Here is a 19,613-nt window from a genome sequence, read left to right on the forward strand (position 1 = left end):
ATAAGATTTCCATGGTCTTCCTTGATTGTATACAATGAAATCTTATACTTACTGCTGACTGAAGTCCTACAATCAAACCATTGTTGTCATATATAGGCTGTGAGAGAAGGTCATCGGGTCGCTGCCAAAGAAAACCATGATAATATTTTGCTGCAAAGAAAATTTAAAGGCCCTTAGAAATATATGGAAAATAGATCAAAAATGAATTATGATTTTTAAATCTCATTCCAAGAAGATTTTCTTGTAAAATAATTGCAATGTTTACAATAGTAAAGAGAAAGATCCAAAACTCAGCTCTTACAACTGAGTCTCGTAGCTCAGCAACATTATCCAACAAACAAACGAGGAAACTAAATTTCACTTGGGACAGTAGCCATTTTGAATAGTCCTAATCATGCTGCAACCATTTTGTTCACTTGTTCATTTGTTTGTCTTTCTATCCTGGCATAAGTTGGACAGGCATTTATTTAAGGAAGTATTTTTATAGTTAGATGCTCTTCTTGTGGTTAACCCCTTTAAGCTTTTACAAGTAATAGGGTATTTTTATTCCACTCCTTAGCAAGCAGGAATGTAAACATGATGAAACTGTGTTTTGGCTCAGACAATCTCCTGCAAGAAGTGGAAATAATAACTTTTATGCACACACACACACACACACACACACACACACACACAGATGTTATTCACTCATTTGTTTTAGTTCTGTTTCTCAGTGCTAGCATTGGTTAGACACACACACGCACATATATATACATATATACATACATATATATATATATACATATAATCAAAGCATTATTTTGCAGCCAGATGCCCTTCCTGTCACTAGCCCATACCTGCTTTTCAAGTAACAACAACCTTGGACACCTTTTTGAGTTCCATATGACAAACACTCATGGACATGATTACAAAATCAAAAAAACAACACAGCAGCCATGACTTTTGGAAACATTTTTTCACGCTCAGAATTGCTGGACCATGGAATAAACTACCCGTATCCCTCATTAGCTGTTGAGACACTACGTCCTTCAAAACTTCCATGCTTCCTGATATCTGCCAACAGTACACCTGATGGCCTTTTTTTTTCTTAGTTGTAGTGTTGTAGTGCACCTGAGCACTGTATACAACAATTTCTTTCATATATATATGTAAGGGAACTTTTATTTCAGACCTCATTGAAAGCATAAAGTGTGTGGATGATTTTTTTTGAAGTGACAAAAATACCAGTCATTGAGAGTGACACTTGTAGAGAATAAATGTAAGTACATAAACACATAGACACAAGCATGCATGTACACGAGTGCATTCATACATTTACATCATCATTATCACCATCGTGGTTGTTGTCCTCCTCCTCCTCCTCATCCTCCTCCTCCTAATAGGCACAGGTGCTGCCATGTGATTCGGAGCTTGCTTCCCAACCACATGGTTCCAGGTTCAGTCCCACTGTGTAGCACCTTGGGAAAGTGTCTTCTCCTGTAGCCTCAAGCTGACCAAAGCCTTGTGAGTGGATATGGTAGGCGGAAACTGAAAGAAGCCTGTTGTATATATATTATAAGTCTATATTTATTTGCGTGTGTTTGTGTCTATGTCCTCCTACCATCACTTGACAACTGACGTTGGTGTGTTTATGTACCCGTAACTTAGCAGTTCAGTAAAAGAGATTGATAGCATAAGTATTAGGCTTACAGAGAATAATTGCTGAGGTTGACTGTTTCAACTAAAAACCTTTTAAAGTAGTAATCTAGCAGAAGTTGAAATGACTGAAACAGGTAGAAGGATGAAAGAATCCTCCTCCCCTTCCTCCTCCTCCTCATCACCAAAAACAACGTCAAGTGTCTGTTTTCCATGCTGGCATGGGTTGGATGGTTTGACAAGATCTGGTGAGCTATAGAGCTTCACTGAGCTCTAGTGTCAGCTTTGGCAAGGCTTCTATAGGTGGATGTTCTTCTTATATGACCGTCCCCATCAACATTTAACTTCTGTTTTCTATGCTGGCATGGGTTGGATGGCTAGGCCAAGGCAGGTTCCAAAGTCTATCTTGGTTTGCTTTCTTCAGCTGGATGCCCTTCCTTAAGCCAACCACTTTTTATGTGGCATTACCACCAGTGCTTATTATGGGACATCATGGTTTTAGGATCTCAATTCTGTTGTGGTGGGTGGGTCTTCTTGATGTGCCTCCTATCTTCATCCTCTGTCATCTCCTTTGTTAGGCTCAGTATTTTGAGATCAGCCTTCAATACTTTGTCCTTGTCCTCCTGGGTCTCCCTTTTCAACAATGTCCCTCCACTTCAAGTGTATACATGTGTGTGTGTGTGTGTGTGCGTGTGCGTGTGCGTATGTAGTCCACTGATGAGGTCCAGAGTTTCTCCATATAAGAGACACTAAGTAGTGCTCCAAAGATTCAAACTTAGACTCCGGTGTCTTTACAAGGGATTCGTACCGCAAAGTAAAGAATGGCTGTAAGAGGGATCAAGTTGAGTAGATATAGAGGCAATTATGTGGATCAACAAATTAGGTACATTAAATATATTAATTATAATAGTTTGAATATGAAATACAAAGTATGTCTATATGTATACATGCAAAAGGTGGAAACTTTCAGAAGATGGATTTCTACGTATAAATATATAAATATTTATATTAATAAGTCCAACTTACACAGAGTACAAATGACAGAGAAAATTAAAAGGGTGGAAGAAAGGTGTTATAAGTCCAACAGCTGTTTTTGCGGGGCTCAGAGATCCATAACAATGCTGGTAGATGTGATTCATCTCAATATGTGGCTGTAATGGATACAATATAATCAACATTGAATGAGACCTCCATCATCAGAGTAGGGAAGATCTTACATTTCAGATCTTAATGCAGAGAAGCTCAAAGAAGTTCCTACCCCAACTATTATATTTGATATATTTAATGTAATTAATGTACCTAATTTGTTTATTTGCATAATTGTCCACCCCCCCACTATCTTCCCCTCTCTCATTCCTTTCTGTCGAAGAGCATAGGCTCAAAACATAAATGAATTTTCCATTCTTCCTGAGTGTCAAACCATTACACTTGCTTGCTGTTTCTGCACCTGTTTTCGTCTTGTTTTTCTGTAAATTTGAACTATATATATATATATATATATATATATATATATATATATATATATATATAAAACATATATATGAGGGGAAGTGTGGCTGAGAAGTTTGCTTCCCAACCACATGGTTTTGGGGTTAGTCCCACTGTGACACCTTGGGAAACTGATTTCTACTTTAGCCCTAGGCCAACCAAAGACTTATATGAGTGGATTTTGTGGATGGAAACTGAAAAAGCCTGTCATATATACTTGCATATCTGTATGTATATATGTGCAACCACAGTTTCTGTCAAATAATAATAATAATAAGTTATTGGTTAACTTGAGTCAATGGTAGAAGTCACCAAGTTGCTGCTGCACTGTGGGCCTGAGACTAAGATTGTGAAGTGATCTTTACAATGATGCCCACACCTCAGCCATGCTTCTGTCTCACTTGTAACATTTCTACGACCATGAAAGACGAAGTGTGTTGGTCAATATATCTTCGTGGCTTACAAATTCTTTACCATTTTTACAGTTCCTGCAAGGTAACAATGTGCTACTAAGTTTCTCTGAGGATTAGTATGGTTTAGTAGTGTTAACAATATGAGAGGTTTGGGCGAGTGAAGATTAGTAACAGTAGTATTTTGAAAAATTCATCTTAACCTGAAATCACTTAATGAAGAAGCGACTCCACAGAAGAAGCTGGTAACATTGACCCATTGGCAGTATTTTCATGATTAACAGATGTGCTTCAGGGAAAAAATATTTAGAAGTTATTTGACTGCCAAATAGTTTGTTTGCTGGAGAAGATTTGTATCCACCAATTGCATTGTAATGGCTGATTTAACAGAAGCTTTAATAAATATTTATTAAAACATTTCAGTTGATGGACTGGAACTATTTAATGCAGACTTAATTGTTTGCACAGCCATTTCTGGTATGCCATTAGTTTTGGAGTATAGGTTGGACTTTTAATTTTCTTACTGCCAAATCAGTTTAACCATTCCTTTAACTGAATGAACTCTGGTCAGTTGTCTGATTTGGACGCCAAAAAAAAAAAAAAAAAAAGAAAGGCTTCACTCTAAGTAGCAACTAAGTCAACTACGAGCAGCAGATTCCCAGCATTTTGTGCATATCCTCAGTCCATCATCATCATCTCTGTTTAACGTCCTCCTTCCATGCTGGTATGGGTTGGACGGTTTGACAGGAGCTGGCCAGGCAGGAGCCTGTGCCATGCTTCTGTGTCTATTTTGGCAGGTTTTTTTTTATGGCTGGAAACACTTAACACTAACCACTCCACAAAGTAGGCTGAGGGCTTTTTACATGGCACTCGAACAGGTGAGGTCAGTTTTGGCATGTTGTTTTACAACTGGATGCCCTTCCTAATGCCAACCACTTCACAGTGTGGACTGGGTACTTTTAAGTGGCACCTGCACTGGCAGGGTCACCAAGTAACTTTGCAAGACAAGGAATCTTTGAGAGGTGGTGGTGGTGGTGGTGGTGGGGGTGATTAGAAGAGGTAATCTTGTGTCAGATGATGAAAGGTTCGAGTGTGACAGAGAGACAGAAATAGATATCTTGCTGTAGAGGAGGTACATGGTTACCCAGTCAGAGAGAGGGGGAGAGAGAGAGGAAGAGAGGGAAACACAGATGAAATGCCATTAAGCGTTTTGCCCTGCACAGTAATGATTTGGCCATCTTATGTTTACATAGTAAGAATACAACAAATATAACACAAAGCTTTGGCAACAAGAGTCAGTGTAGATGAGTTTGTAAAAGGAGGTTCTAAATCGACTTCACAATTTTATTCTTAGTGGTCTCTAAATAGAATAAAAATAAGGATGTTTTACTGCATTGCAAATTATAAGTGACAAAATAATGAGACAAACTGTAAATGATGATTCTACTTCAACAGATCTGAACAGCAATCCAAGGTGAAAAAGTGCTTGATATTAAAGAAATTTTGGCTATAGTGGAGGAAATAAAAATGATTGGCTGTCATCATATAAAGGCTGGATGAAAACCTAAGATTGCTCAAAGCATTTTACAGCATTCTTCTGAGACATGAGAATTTAAAATTTATTCAGAAGCTTTATAGTGAAACTTGACTGTGAGATGCATTACATCCTTTCAGCTCTGCCTAACATATATTCATACACAAACCTATCAACATATCCAGGATTTATAGGCAATGACTGAAAAGAAACTGAGCTGCTCCTTGTTCTTTTCGCATACATTTTTCTTGCTAATTGATATTCAAGGATTATGAAAAGAACAGATAATTGGAATGAGAACTAAATGCTTCAATACTCTCAAAACAATTCACAAAGAAAATGTAAATAAGTATTATGTACCTAATAAAAACTGTGGGTGTTATAGCTGCTGATATATTAGAGCTAGCAAACCGTTTCAAAATTGTTTGCATATCTTCTAAAACTACTACATAAAGACTTCTCCATTTGCTCATTGAAGCCTTGTTGAAATACAGCTCAATTTTTTTCTGTTTAAATTATTAAAACTGTACTAAATAAAGTACAACTGAAACACTAAAAAAATCTCTTGACACATATCAATGTTCCAAACAAATTTAATAACTTGTGATTCTCAATCTATCCGTTCAATATGGCCTTAATAAAGGAATATTGAAGCCTTGATGTAGTCACTTAATCTGTTAGAAATAAGTGCAATGTCTCCCACAATGTTCACTCTCAAACCTTAAAAAGTACTTGTAGATACTCTTCCTCCTCCTCCTTCTCCTTCTTTGAAGAGGAATTTCAAAATACTGCACCTGAAATCGCTAATCCTCCATTTCCAGTTAGTGTTTCTACCAATAACACCAAATGTAATTCAGTGGTTTTTGTCTTCTCTAAAATAGCTGTTGACAGCAAAGCCTACTCTGCATTGAAAAGTAGAGTAGGCTTTATTCAACGCCTACTTTGGATGGATAGAATGTGTCCCTAATTCTTCCCTTTTATCTTGTGCTCATGCTATGAAATGTTTTGAGTCATCATAAGGAGCCTGGTATGAGTACCATCAAGACAGTCTTGAAGCTTCTTTACCTTAGTTCAGATTCTGAGAAGAGAGAAGAATGCTCTCTAATATGCCCTGAAGAAAGCCAGCCTTTTATCCTTTTGTTGACTTCAAAATGCTTGATTGCTGGATGTTTTAAAGCTTGTTACATGTACTTCAGGCTTATCCAAGGTATTTGAAGTTCTTGACTTCCTTGAGTCGAGAACTATTGTTGTAAGAATCTGGCAGGTTGTTTTCCTCTGCATTGATGGTCATGAATTCAGTCTTTTTTACATTGAGAAACAGGCTGACTTTGGCTGCAACATTCTCAAGATGTACCAACAAATCTTGCCTTCATACAGCCGATAAGCTGTGAGGGTAAGATCATCAGCATAATCCGAGAGAAATGTGGTCTACTGATGTGTTGACTGCTTCTGCTTGAAGGCAAGGCTTTGTCTAGGATGGAATCAAGACTTTACCTAAAGATGTAGTCACAAAGAGAAAAAGAGATAGGGTCTTCAGGAAAGATGCCTGCTATTGCTGGAAACTCTTCAGTTGGACTGTCTGTGCTTTGCATAAAACTTGATTGGATTTTGTACATGATGATGATTGCTTTGCCAGTCTCATCTGGGGTACCATAGTTCAATAGTATATGTAACATGGTCTTTCTATTTGCTCTATATCAACTGCCTTGAAGAAATCCACAAATAGACTTCATGCCTTTTGCTTGGAGATTCTAACCTTTTGTGATTTTTCTAGGAGCAAGGGTCTGTGATAGTGTCAATTTGTCTTTATGAAAGTGTTTTGATTCCATTTTAAGATCGGTTCAGTATGAATTCAAAATGCAAAATCACATTTTTGTCAACAGGAAAAAACAACAACAATATCTGTGTACAAACAGTACATTAGATCCATTGAGGGTTGTGACACTCCTACTTGGGTCCTTAATCTGTCTATAAAAAAAAATCACAACAAATTACAAGCTACACTACAGTATCCTTTGGTTATCACAGATTGCCCAGAGACCAATTTACTGAACAAATGTACAAGTAAAAATGCATACTAGAGGTAAAGGATCTGCTGGACATACAAGGGGCATACATTTTGTCGCAGCAAATTCTAAGCCTGCTCAGTCACCATTACTTGAAGAAAAATCCCTTTCAAACAACTAAAGAACTACACAACTCTGTTAAACATGACTGCAACATCATATTAAGACTATTTTTCCAATCTAATCTGGACAGCACTGGCATCGGCCATGACTATGATTTCAATGGATCTTCATAAGCACAGCATGTCACCCAATGATTGAAGGGTGCTTTTAACGGGCCAGTTATGCAACACTGGTATCAGCCATGACTATGATCTCACTTGGCTCGACAGGTCTTTTCAAACACGCCATGTCTCCAAAGGTCTTGGTTGCTTATTATTACCTCTGTGAGGCCCAATGATTGAAGGTCATACTTCACCATCTCATCTCAGATCTTCCTGGGTCTACCTCTTCCACAGATTCCTTCCATTGTTAGGGTGTGACACTTCTTCACACAGCTGTCCTCATCCATTCACAACACATGCCAATACCAGCACAGTTGTCTCTCCTGCAGACTACATCTGATGCTTCTTCTGTCCAACTTTTCTCTCAGGGTGATTACATTCTGTGGTGCATGCACACTGACATTACACATCCAGTGAGGCAAACTAGCTTCATTTCTTTCAAGCCTATGCATGTCCTCAGCAATCACGGCCCGTGTTTCACTGCCATGTAACATGGCTGTTCGTACACATGCGTCATACAGTCTGCCTTTTACTCTGAGTGAGAAGCCCTTTGTCACCAGCAGAGGTAGGAATTCTCTGAACTTTGCCCAGGCTTTTCTTATTCTTGCAGCCACACTCACAGAGTATCCACCCCCACTACTGATTTGGTCACCAAGGTAATGGAAGCTATCAATTACTTCTAGTTTTTCTCTCCTGGCATGTGATGGAAGCTGTTCTCTGCACATTTTCAGTGTTTATTGCCCCCAAGTATTTGCCACACACAAAAACCATCTTCCCAGTTAACCTTCCTTTGATATTGCTGTACCTCTTATGTGTCCATAGCTTACACTGAGTACATTTTATAGAGTTTCTACCTACGCCTTTTCTACAGATTGAGCAGAGCCATCTACCTGAAGGGATTTGTGATTTGTATGCCTTTCTACTTGCTAAGACTTTGTTTTTTGCTAGCTTAACTCTAAGGCCCTTCAATTCTAGACCATGCTTCCACACCCGAAACTTCTCTAGTTCTGGTAGTGACTCAGCTATAAGAGCAAGGTCATCAGCATAGAGGAGCTCCCAGGGGCATCCTGTCTTGAATTCCTCTGTTATTGCCTGGAGGATTAAATGGAGGCTGAGGACTGATCCTTGGTGAACCTTTACTTGTTCCCTGAATTCTTCACTGTACTCATTGCCAGCCCTCACCTTACTGCCAGCATCCCTGTACATGGCTTGTACAGCTCTCACCAACAACTCTATCCCTAGTTTCCACATTGACCACCAGATAAGAGACCCCCTATCAAAAGTTTTTTTTTTTCCATGTCTTTGGCTATGTATTTCTTCTGCAGTTGCCTTACCAGAAATATAGCATCAGTGGTGCTTCTCGCTGGCACAAAACCAAACTGTATCTCATCTAAACTAACTCTCTCCCTAATTAGTTGGGCTATGACCCTCTCCGTGACAGATATCAGAAATAATCAATCCCCAATATGCTCTTAATTATACAATCATTAAAAAGTAAATAAATTAAACTAATTTTAGTAATTATGCCTAGAATATGAAGATGATGTCATTACACAACTTTATTCCGGTTACATTCGTTTCCTGTGACCAGAGGAAGTATTTCATAGCTATAAATTGGTTTGTATGGGTGCTTTTTGCGTGGCACCAGCAACCATGAGCCTGCAAGGTTAGGAATGCTCAGCTGGAGAGAGATGCCAGGGACAGCCTGCATACAAGGATAACCATGCTTTTACTGAGCTTCACATGTTTTTTTCAAGAACAGCAAACCACCAAGAGTCTCTGTCCCCTGTCATCCGCTCTGTGAGTCCTAACGTCCATAGATCCTTTCTCATGATTTCATCCCACATCTTCTTGGGTCTACCCCTTCCACATGTTCCCTGTACAATTTGAGATCATCATCTCTTGATGCAGCTGTCTTCATTCATATACATTACCTTTGCCATACCAGCACAGTCTTCTCTCTTGCACACTTTGTATGATGTCTTGTATATCCAATTTTCTCACAAGTCACTTACACTCTGTCGTATATGCTTTTGCATGTCCTCAGTAGTCACAACCCATGTCTCACTGCCATGTAGCATAGCTGTTTGTACATAGGCATCATACAATCTACCTTTCACTCTGATGGAGAGGTCCTTCATTATGAACAGTGGTAGTAGCTCTCTGAACTTTGCTTAGTCTATTTGTATTCTAGCAGACATGCTTTCACAACAATCTCTCCACTACTATTGATCACTTAAGAAACAGCAACTGTCTACTCCCCACTGACATTTGAGTGAGTCCTGGGTACAGGTACATGGAGGGACACAGCACTGTTGCTTTGAGACTGCAACCTGTTGACTGACAAAATTCTGTGCTGCATCACGGAATTTTGTCAGTGAACAGGTCACAGTCTCAAAATGACGAAAATATTTTGGCAAATTAAATTTAAATGTTGAAGTGAATCTAACGGTTTTTGTGTGTTTCTTAAATAGCTTATAAATACCTTCCACGCTGCAATTATATCTATAAAACTTACTGGAAACTACAGACCAAATCTGTCACTGGTGTAAAGTTCCAACCTGACCTAGGGTGACATGATGGTGGAACAACGCAGTTGACAGGGCCACTAAAGCAAAGAAACAAGCCTAGAAGAACTGGAAGGGTGACATTAGCAAAAAACTACATTAGATAGCTAGAAGGGAAGCTAGTAGGTAGGCATACTTAGGTAGGAGAGAAGCAGAAAGGTAGAAGTTTGCCAATGTTCTGTGGCATGAGGACTGGTGGGTTGAGGTGTTTTGGTTTTCAAGACAGTCATCATCATCATCATCATCATCATCGTCATTTAACGTCTGCTTTCCATGCTGGCATGGGTTGGACGGTTTGACTGAAGACTGGTGAGCCAGAAAGCTGCACCAGGCTGCAATCTGATCTGGCAAAGTTTCTACAGCTGGATGCCCTTCCTAACACAAACCACTCCGAGGGTGTAGTGGGTGCTTTTACGTGCACAATCTGCTTCCCACACCCCTAAAAATGCCTAAAATATCATCTAGAAAACCAAAGATCATGATTGGAAATTTCAATAGCCACAACATGTAGTAGAGACACAAAGACAGCAACCAGCAGAGAGGGAAATGCAGTTGAAGTAGGGGCTGAAAATAACAAGATTAATTTGGTCCACATTACTGAGGGGCTGAAAATAACAAGATTAATTTGGTCCACATTACTGAACAGCCAAAGTCCTTCTACAGTAGTTAATTACAGTCAAAGTACATGGCTTGATTAATTCTCACTAGCTGTTCATTTATTCCTAGCTTCTGATCAAGGACTGAAAGTGCCTGTCAAAGGCTTTCTCCTGGTCACCAAATGCCTAACAGAGCAATTTAGATTTAGAGAGATATTGTGATGCTTGCAAATGTTGTAGGGGCTTGAAGTTATAGAGGCTGATATGGCTGAGCTGCTTGTGCCTCATTGAGATAGATTATTTAATGAGGAGCTGATGCTGTTTAAAGAAGAAGATGAGAATACAGAAATTCCATCAACTGAGTTCATACATTGAGTTGTACAAAGAGATGATGCACCATAAGCATCACACAAGTCTGGATAAGTTCTTTGTTCCCTCTTTGTGGATATTGATAACAATGAACTATAAGACAAAAGACAGTGTTCCTCATCCTCTGAGTAACTTGCATTTCACCTCAACCACTTTCTCTGAAACACTAATCAACATCTTCTGTGGTAAGAACATACCCTATCATACTATGATTCTTATTGACTCCCTAACATATTTCTCTTCTGATGTTTTCATGTATGGATATTGTATTGTGTATGTTTATTTAGAAATTATTTCTATGCATAAAAATGGCTGTGTTGCTGGTTTGTTTTCCTTCTTTCTGTTGAAAAATCTGTTATAACAAAATGATTTTCCTATTTCAGGATTCCTGAGTTATGACAAATCTTTCTTCCATGACATGATGGATTCTTGTATTCTATTCTTCGTATGCAACTTGATCATGTAACAGGAACACCATAAGAAGGAAACACAAACATAGGCACAGGAGTGGCTGTGTGGTAAGTAGCTTGCTTACCAACCACATGGTTCCAGGTTCATCCCCACTGCATGGCACCTTGGGCAAGTGTTTTCTACTATAGTCTTGAGCCGACCAAAGCCTTGTGGGTGGATTTGGTAGACAGAAACTGAAAGAAGCCCGTCGTATATATGTATATATATGTATATGTATGTGTGTGTATGCATTTGTGCGTCTGTGTTTGTCCCCTCAACATCGTTTGACAACCGATGGTGGTGTGTTTACATCCCCATAACTTAGCGGTTCAGCAAAAGAGACCGATAGAATAAATACTAGGCTTCCAAAGAATAAGTCCTGGGGTTGATTTGCTTGACTGAAGGCGGTGCTCTAGCATGGCTGCAGTCAAATGACTGAAACAAGTAAAAAAGTAAAAGAGCTGCAAGCATTTCACCATCTTTTCTTAGTAAAGGTAATTTGTTTAAATGTTTTCTTCATATATGAGTGGGACATATTATAAGAGACCAATATTATCTCTTTCCTTCTTTCACCCCTCTATTTCATTTTTTTCCCAACCCCCACTCATCTATTCTCCTTCATTTTCTTTTCTCCAGGTTTTGCCTTAAGAAGTAGAGCTTTTTGATCTTTTGTCCTTGACCATTTGGAAATGAAAAATTCTGTATCTTCAGCTTAAAATATGATATCGAATAAGTAGAAATATATTAGTTTCATACGGGAGAGATTTTATTATGGATGTTAGTTACACATGTGGGATTAATATTTAAAATATAACAATCTGATGGAGAATTTTTTAAAAATGTGGTTAGAGTTGTGTACTAAAATTCCGATGGTCACATTAAAGCATTTACACAGAGAATAAACCCATAATACTGCATCTTGTGTTTGTTTAAAGAACGGAAACAAGTTTGAAATGTTTAAGTACAGAAGTTTGGGTTATACATAAACTGAGAGAGCAGGAGAAGTAAGTGAAAATAATGGGATTCAAACCAAGAGCAGCCAAATAGGAGGAGACCTTATATGAGTATCTGAAAACAAACGATTGAAACAAGAAACAGACTTACTTCGACATACACTATTTTTTCTTTGATAATGATTTCTTTCTGCTTCTTGTACTGTGCGTGGTGGTGTGTACCATTTTCCATATCTCACTGAAAGAAAATTTGGAAGATATAAACAGTATGGATTATTTCTGTATTTGACTCAAATTAATTGAAAAAGGTAAATATTATAAGTTTTAAAGGTTAGAACAAGTTAGAAATACTTTTAAGCTTCAGTGATTAAAAAATAAAGCATTTTAATGCAGAATAGATTTTAAAAAAATGGTGGTGCTCCAGTGTGGCCAAAACTCACTGATTGAAATGAGTAAAGGAATAAAGAAGAAAAACCCCTTACAACAAAGGTTTAATAGACTTTATAAGCTTAAAATGGATTTTAGCTAGACACTAATCTAATATCAATTCTATACTTAAACTTTACAAATATAATTTTAGTTAGAATAACTGCATTATGTAATATTTACACCAGCAGTTTACATTCCATGGAAATAAAATCAAATTTGTCATGCTTCCCCAAAAGATTTTGATGCAATTTCTAGATGTAGATTCACATAATTTCTTGGGTTCTAATGCTGCAATATGTAATGGCCACTTCATTTTTCTTTTTAACATTTTTTTTGGAGTTTTTATGTCTTTGTAAATTTTAAAGTCAATTGAAATCATCATCATTGTTTAATGTCCACTTTCCATGCTGGCATGGGTTGGACGATTTGACATGGAGCTGGCCAGCTGAGAGCTTCTTGGACTCCAATTGTCTGTTGTGGCATGGTTTCTACAGTTGGATGCCCTTCCTAGTGCCAGCCACTTAACAGAGTGTGCCGGGTGCTTTTTACATACCACTAACATCATCATCATCATCGTCGTTTAACGTCCGCTTTCCATGCTAGCATGGGTTGGACGATTTGACTGAGGACTGGTGAAACCAGATGGCTACACCAAGCTCCAATCTGATTAGGCAGAGTTTCTACAGCGGGATGCTCTTCCCAATGCCAACCACTCAGAGAGTGTAGTGGGTGCTTTTACGTGCCACTGGCACGAAGGCCAGTCAGGTGGTACTGGCAACGGCCGCGCTCAAAATGGTGTATTTTATGTGCCACCCGCACAAGAGCCAGTCCAGGGGCACTGGCAACGATCTCGCTCGAAAGTCCTTACACATGCCGCGGGCACAAGTGCCAGAAAGGCGACGCTGGGCACAGGTGCCATCATAATTTCGCTTGCCCCAATAAGTCTTCACAAGCTGAGTTTCATGTCCAATGAAGGAGTACGCAGCACCGGCACCTAACGAGAGGGGTCTGTATGTGTGGAAGACAGCAATTTTACTTAGCTTGACATGTCTTATCAAGTACAGCAAATCGCCACATCTCCCTATCCCTTGTCATTTTCTCAGTGAGGCCCAGTGTCTGAAGATCCTTTCCCACCACTTCATCCCATGTCTTCCTGGGTGTACCCCTTCTACAAGTACCCTTCACAATAAGAGTTCAGCACTTTTTCATGCAGCTGTCATCAGCCATATGCATCACATGACCAAACCAACTTAGTCTTCTCTCTTGCACACAACATCTGATGCCTGTTATACCCAGTCTTTTCTCTTAATTCATTTACACTCTGTCATGCATGCACACTGACGTTACCCATCCAACAGAGCACCCTAGCTTGAAATGTAAGTCCTAATTTGAAGAGTTGTCTATAGAAGTCTTTTGTTGAAAGAAATGTTTCTTATTTAGACTACAAACCAAGTAATACATCAATAACATTATAATCATTATTACAAACAATGCTTTATTATTAACCAAAATATATTACAATATTGAATATACAGTCTGACATACATTTCTTCCGTTATTGTTTATAATGCTGGAAGTTAATATTTTAGTATTGACTTGTTTAAAAATAGATTTAATATTTCCCTTTATTGAAAGAAAAAAGAAGTTAGGAAACTAAACACCAGTTAATATTGCAAATGGAAAAATCATAATTTAAACCAAAAGATACCTGCTGATGATATTATCAACCTATCATAGGCCCAACTTACCCAGACACATATAAGATAAATCAGGAGTTTAAACAAAACATTTGTCTGCCATTTTACAGTTTATCTTCTTTTTACTTTTTATCTCTACAAAGTATTTTCCAGAGAAAAAGAAAAGAAACATTGCACTATTTGTTACGCTAATGACTAAAGTTTGTTATATAAAAAAGCAAAGTTGGTGACATAAATCGGTTAACTGCCACGAGAACGTAGTACAATTGATTATATATACACACCATTGACAGTATATAGTTTACTATATTGTTTTTCAAGCAGACCAGTTCATATGTCATTACCACCATCAGTATAGTATAAAAACCATTTTACATTAGGGTTGGAAGGTTTGACAGGAACTGATGAGCCATAGGACTGTGCTGCACTCTACTATCTGCTTTGGTATGGTTTGTAACACCAAGGGTTATACAGAGTGTTCTGGGTGCCTTTTTCATGGTACTGCCATTTGTGAGGTCAGCAAGTAACCCACAAGACAAGACCTCTCGACTGAGCAGGGTTGTAGTATTGAGGGATGTGCTAAGAAGTATTGCAGAAGGACAGGAAAAGATGTCTTGCCGTAGAGGAAACACATGGCTTCCGAAGTTGGAAAGAAAGAAAAGAGATGGTGAGGGTTTACCCTCAAGCTACAAGGGGTGAATATATGAAAGAATAGAGATGGAGAACTGGAAAGGGTGGGTGGATAGGTAAGTTCCCAAAAGTGGGAAAGGAAAGTAATGGATGGTTAAAGCTGTGAGTACAAATAACTCAAGAAAATTACTGAACAGAGGTCTTGTGCGTCACGTTTTGTATTCAGCGATCAAAAAAATGAACAGTACAACCTGTACTATGAACCCTGACTAGTTGGGATTGATTGCTCATCCACACTAAAAGTTGACTGATTGATTACTGGGAGGTACCATATCAAATGACTGGTGCTGTAGTACCATTATCACCTGCTGTCACATGGTAAAGGAAATGCTCGAGGACAGAGGAATGAAGTTGTTGGAACACAATACGAAAGTAACAGAAAGTGTTATAATACAAGAGGTTAGGAAGAGAATTAGCTTAAATAAGATGTAATTCAGGTTTTAAAACACAAATTAAAAAAAAAACATTAAGGAACAGGTTATAGCTACAAAATACTTTGTAAACAAGAGGGACAAAGAAACCACCAAAACACTATGTTGTGATAAAAAATGTTGGCTCTGCTCTACCAGTGTGGAAGATATCACCTACATCATCAGCAGCTTCCCCAAGATGTCTATGAGATACAACCTGTCCTTGAGGGATGATATGGTTGCAAAGACTATTTACAATGCTATCTACAGGAAGGACTGCCTTGACGTATACATCAAAGCCATGTCAGAACCAGCAGATGTTTACACCTTTAAAAACAACAAACACGAGTAGAACGATCCAATAAAAACATCAATTTTGTGCAAGCATAACAAACCTGATATTGTTCTGTAGGACAGGGAACCATGCACTGTTGTAGAGGTCAGTTGTCCAGCAGATGTGAATGTATAATCATAAAAGACCATTTATGGAAAATTAATGTGGAACTTACAGCTCTTGTATCCTGACAATGAAATTCTTATCTATACCTTTCATCATAGGTGCATTAGGTTATGTACCAACAAATATGCACAAAAACCTAAAAATTCTCAGTTTCATGGGGAAAGAGCAAAGGAAACTGGCGCAGATTCTCTAAATCCAATCAATAAGTAGCACAGTAAAGATTTGCAAGACATTCCAAAAATGTTTCCATGAGATTCTAATGTAAATAGATGCACACACTTGGGCATCAACAGGTCAACTAATACACCAACTGAGCCACATATTCACAAACACTGGGAACTCAGAAAATTTTATTACTTTAGTAGCATCTGGCTTTAGCTATACCCACTAGCTATTCTAGCTTTAATCTCCAGTCCCATCTAAAGACCAGAAACAAAGTTAGGAGTAATGGTCAGTGTTATTCCGAGTAAACTGCTTCATGATTTCTAGATCTTGATTTTGCTGTTACTTAGGAATCCACAGAGATTGGACACAGTAATGGAACAGCTTGTTAAATGGAAGAACTTTTATTCAATATGGAGCTGATCCACTTTTGGCATCGACTGCAGCCTAAGTACTTTGAGGAATTGACTCATTCAGGTTCTGAATGGTTGTAAAGAGAAATTTTTTAACCCATTTTCTCTCTTTCAGTGATACAAGAAGAAAGAAGCTGCTCTTTACCTACTGCTCCAAAATGCATGTATTTTTGGTTATATTGACACCTGTTGATAGTGGAGGGCCAACCCAACTGGTTTACCATCACTTTTGTGCTCCTTGTACCAATTTTGAATAATGTTAGCCATGTGAATCACATTATCGTCTTGGAAGATCGCACTACCATTAGGAACAATGATCAACCAAAGTACTCAGATAATCCTTAACATTAACTCTGCCATGTAGAACAACGAAAGGGCTAAGAAAATTTCCATGCTTTATATTAGGGTCCAAACAGTCAGCATTGAATATTTCTTTGGGATATCTCTAGACATAAACTCAACTCTTTAAAAGTTGTGAATGATGATTCAATAGGGAAGATGACATTATTCCATTGAGCCATTGACTATATTTGATTGTCGTCATCATCATCATTTAACGTCTGTTATCCATGCTGGCATGGGTTGGACGGCTTGACCAGGGTGGCAAGCTGGAAGGCTGCACCAGGCTCCAATATGACTTGGCAATGCTTCTACAGCTGGATGCCCTTCCTAATGCCAACCGCTCTGAGAGTGTAATGGGTGCTTTTACATGCACAGGTGCCATTTGCATGACACCAGTATCTGCCATGAATATGATTTTACTTGGCTTCATGAGTTTTCTTCTCATGCACGGCATAATGCATAATGCTTAGACACCATTTTTTCTGTTTACCAGTCTTCCTGGAAGACAGGAGAGGTTTAGTAATTATAGTTCTTTGGTATTCCAGCTTTTAATGGAACTTATTGATGAATGGGTTTGGTTGGCTACCATAGTTTGATGGCTTTTAGACGCAACACATTTCATTATTCTGTGGTCCCTCTCTGTGAACTTTACCTTTTATTGAGAATTATGCTTGTCAGAATAAGTTTTGCCTTGGTTTTGGAAAGTCAGCAAGATTTTAGAGACAGTTATTCTTGAAACACTAAACAATTTAGTGACTGAACTTACAGCTCGCTTCACTCAAACAATTTGTCCTCTTTGGAAATCAGACAACTCACACATTTTAATGTATTCACATACACATATCAACAAACAGAGAAAAGCTGAGAGCTACACTGCGAAGTACAAGACATACAAAATGTATATGAACACACATGTACATACAACAGTCCTGAATTTGATGGCAAGAGAAATCAATTACATGTGACTGCCTGTTAAGCTGACTTCTTTCCAATAGAAGTAGTTTTCTGCTATATTCATACAAAAAAAATGATAGATGTTCTCCAAGTTCAGTTGTGTCTTTTAGAGAGGTGAATGTTGCTTGACAAGTGTTTCGCTTGATGATGAGTTGCTGATAATTTATGACAAAAAGTTCTGTATTTACCTTCATTAGTAAGTATGAATATGATTTGGCAGTGCTGGAACAATGAAAGCCAACTGGAATACACTATGCAAATTCAAATGCAAAGTAATCAATTTGTTTTACCATAATGACTATCAGCAAATGATTGACTGCTTATAAGGTTAAGGTAGTTGTCAAACAAAGACTAAACTTTTAAGGTATTATCTAATATTTAAAAGAGGCAGCTGCTTGAGAACTTTACAAGTGACAGAAGTAGTTCACCAGATAGCAGCTTCGGTGTTCATGTAATTGCTTTAGACATCTTCAATTTTGACAATGTATAACATAATTGCTTCATGATATGATGAGCTATGGTATATCTGGTTGAGTCTTTTCCATTATCAAATAATTTCTAACAGCAAGCAATCTGAAAGTTGCTGGTCATTCTGCTAGCATTTATTAAACCAATATAGGTATGCCTCAAGTATCTATTCTGAGACCTACATACTTCCTGCTATCTCTACATCTCTCTATAACTTCATCTCTGCCCACAATTTCCAACCAGCTATTACATTACAAATCAAAAGTTTTGTTTATATAACCAAAATACCTGAGAAATAAAGAGAAAACAACATGAGTTGAATACTAAGTGTGAAATATTTTTTTCTTATTCATCTTTCTGGATATATTTTTCTTTTTAAATATAATTTTAATACAGAAATCTATTCTTTGAATCCTCTTGTCTTGATTACAGATCTATCTATGCTTCTAAAAGCCTAAAATGGCAATAGATTCTACTCCTCTACACAGAGATAAAATATAACAGTGTTTACAAGCTACATGCATCCTACATAATAATAATATTGTTGTTGAATTAGACAGGCACAGCATGTAAAGTTTCTCAGTGAAACATACTTCATACTGTCAATAACATAGTTTTGAGGAAACAAGGTTCATCATAACTATGTTATAACTCATAGTATTATCTTTATAGCACCAAGTGTCTACATATTCCACACTTAATCTAGTCATAATCTGGAAGTATGTACTAAAATTGAAGTACAATAATACTAAACAGTACTTTATCTGCCTTACTCTACTTATTTAAACCATTGATATTTTTGTTTAGTTGAGAAGTTGGCAATAGAAAATCGTTGAGCAAAATATTTTAAAAAGCATTTACTTCTACAATCTGTATTGATATGCAAATTTTTCCCAAACATCTTGCCTCTGCAAGCTTGGCATTGTTCATATATTCATCACTCCCATTATGCACTTTCTACACCCACAGTTCATAGACATTATATACAAAATGGGAGTAGCTGAGCAGCAACTACTCAGCAGTACACATCTTCCTTCTCATTAGCGGATTTTAGCTTCAGTATAACCACTGTATATATTCATTATATGCATGATATAAGTGTGTCTGTAAGAATTATTAACGAAAGAAAACCAAAAATCAACAAATACAAGTGATAATGAAGCAGTGAAGAGGAAACAGGGAGAGGAAACCATAAATCACAAATGACTTCTGATCCTCTTATCTGGTCTCACATTGAAAGAACAACTGAAATAATTATGGTTAATGGAGACAAACAGCTTTTTTCTTTTGTTCCAT

General features: G+C 37.8%; 1 protein-coding gene across 1 annotated transcript in view; it reads right to left on the reverse strand.

Annotated features, from left to right (window-relative positions):
• Positions 1 to 19,613, reverse strand: part of LOC106868193 (uncharacterized) — a 94,427-nt gene that overhangs the window by 26,024 nt on the left and 48,790 nt on the right. Inside the window, exons 2-3 of the mRNA XM_089353062.1 lie at positions 12,444 to 12,530; positions 53 to 150 (exon numbers count right to left, since the gene is read on the reverse strand). The gene's annotated coding sequence lies outside the window, so the exon portion shown is untranslated. The remainder of the gene's footprint in view (positions 1 to 52; positions 151 to 12,443; positions 12,531 to 19,613) is intronic.

This window comes from Octopus bimaculoides, chromosome 5 (genome assembly GCF_046866305.1).
Source record: "Octopus bimaculoides isolate indiv1 chromosome 5, ASM4686630v1, whole genome shotgun sequence".
Lineage (NCBI taxonomy): Eukaryota > Metazoa > Mollusca > Cephalopoda > Octopoda > Octopodidae > Octopus > Octopus bimaculoides.